Raw genomic sequence first — 2431 nt, 5'->3', positions numbered from 1 at the left:
TACAGACCATTGATGAACTGTTTCACAGACCTTTGATGAACATTTTCACGGACTTTGCGAGACACTTTAGAGACTTTAACTTTCTATGGACACTTGAAAAACTTTGTTTACCATTTACAGCAAAGATACAGCAATCCGGACAAGACTTCAACAGACGCCCAAGGACAATCACACACATTACCATATGAATGTATTTATAACACATGTTTCTTATCTTCATCTCTACGATCTTCAGGTAGTGACACACATAGTCGACAGGTGATATATGTACATATATTAGCACTCACATATTTCCCCCCTCCATGTATCATCAACTAATGTGCACCCCATTTGTTGGAACTAAAAGCCGAAAAAAGCTCGGTAGAGTTTGTTAGCCCACTTACAGACCCTTAATACGGGATAAGAAGGATTCAATGTATACTTCACAATACCTCGAAGCTTATTTAGAACATATACGGCACGATAATACATGACCCCTCAGACATGAATTTCATACATACATGCTTTTTTACTATCCCACTAGGTCGTACATTTCCCACCTTCTCCTCTCCTCCCTCCACCCAATCATTTATAGGTATTTCAGTATATTGTATATTTTTCTGCTTAAATTGTTTAGAAAAGTGGCAGTTGTTGTTGACTGCCAAAGGGTGGACTGTCAAAGTCGAAAAATATCATGATGCAAATGCCTGTGTACTAAGCCCAATGCACATGCCCGCTGCTCGTGCACTCAGTCTGCCGTGCGTGCACATATCCGCAATTTGCGTAAGATCGCTCCGGCGATCACGCGCGTGGTATAAGCATTTACGATAGAGTTCGTGAGCGTGTAGCATGCGACTCGATCGTAGCATATTTAACCTAAATAGTGCATATTGTAGATAATATTCCCCTAGACCATGTGAGCAAGTATGATTAGTTTAAACTGTTCCTGGACAGAGAGATTCCTCTTTGCATGATAGGAAGGGTCAGATAAAGGTTGAAAGGTGGTGTCTAGTATCCAGCTGTAGGGTATTTTAAGGGTAACATTCCGATGTTAGTTAGGAAAGGATCGCTTGCTCCTGTGTATAGTTATGTACAAAAGTAGTTTATGAACATTAAATGTATTTGCTGTAAATTACACATGCGGCGGGAATCCTGAGGATAGCTCCCACCAGAGCAGTTGGGGAAAGACACCGCCCACCTGTTCAAACCCACCTATGACCTTTTCTGTAATGTAGAGACACATCCCTGTGTCCAATGAACAATGAGATTACAGGTACCATTTTACTGTGAATGTATGTTGTGTATATAAAGACCACTGTTGCCTGGCCAGCTCTCACTCACTGACTCCAAAGGCTTTCTACCTGAATAGCTGAGGGCTGGATCCAGTTTGCGCTTGCGAATCATTCTCATGTATGTATATTCTCTGTGGCCATCTTATTCTCTGTTATTGTGTTAGATTTTGATGTTAGCTTGTAGTGTATAACTTGTACTGTTTTTCCCCTTTTTCACTGAATAATCCACGGCGGTGTTAGAGCTGCTGTGGTTTTAACCAAACCCGGTCTTGTGTTTTCACTTATCTGCAAAGGGCTTTCTTAGCGTCTCAATCGCTCAAACAGCATACACATTGTAAAGGTTTTTAAGCGTTACATCATTGTAGTATATGACTACTAAGGTTTAGAGTATAAGCATATTCTTTCTGTGTTTAATTAACAAGGTTTAAAGGTTATCAACTGTGTGTGCGCCCACTGTGTGTAATCCGTACACTCATTGTACGGGACTTTGTACGCAAATAGCGTACATAGTGTGTAGCACGTGCACGTGGTTTAGCGGCCATAGCGGCTCCACGGTAATAGTATGTAGCTTTATGTTTTAAGATAATAATTGATATTATCAACATCCACAATATATAATGCAAATCTCCCAACTTAACATAAATCTTATCTTACATTGCAGTGTCAATATAAACTAACATACTACTACATACATCAGCAATGTACTGCATTTTAGCTTCCATGCTCTTGCAAAAACAACAGAAAGATAAATTTTATTTCAATGACTATAATCCATCACCTAATTACAAGAGAAAGTTTTCTCTCTTCATACTACCCAAAGATTCCAACAACACAAAAAAAAACCTTTCAAGTTCTAGATCAGAAGGGTCATGTGTCAAGTCATAACAGCTAGGACAACACATCTCACACAGCCATGTGACCACCCACACATCATGCTCTAGAACCAGAAGGATCAATGTTTAAAGTCCAAGGCTAGAACCTGACTCTAGAGATCCCATGAAACAATTAGGGAGACACAAAGTAATAGCTCACAATGTAACTTTCAGCCACATTGTAGAGTGAGGATCTTGCTGACTTAACTGTAGCCTTTGATCATTCATTAAAAATGTCTAAAGCTTTTCTCAGCCATTCATTTTATTTTCTGAACTGTATATTTTTTG

The 2431-nt window shown here is 39.4% G+C and overlaps 1 non-coding gene across 1 annotated transcript; it reads right to left on the bottom strand.

Moving 5' to 3' along the window:
- Positions 1-2127: 2127 nt before the first annotated feature.
- Positions 2128-2224, bottom strand: LOC134938926 (small nucleolar RNA U13). The gene has a single exon (XR_010181362.1). It is a non-coding gene; the product is annotated as a small nucleolar RNA U13 (small nucleolar RNA).
- Positions 2225-2431: the final 207 nt, after the last annotated feature.

This window comes from Pseudophryne corroboree, chromosome 6, assembly GCF_028390025.1.
Source record: "Pseudophryne corroboree isolate aPseCor3 chromosome 6, aPseCor3.hap2, whole genome shotgun sequence".
In the NCBI taxonomy this organism is placed as follows: Eukaryota; Metazoa; Chordata; class Amphibia; order Anura; family Myobatrachidae; genus Pseudophryne; species Pseudophryne corroboree.
Note: the sequence above shows the minus strand (reverse complement) of the source record. Positions and strands in the feature narration are given on the sequence as shown.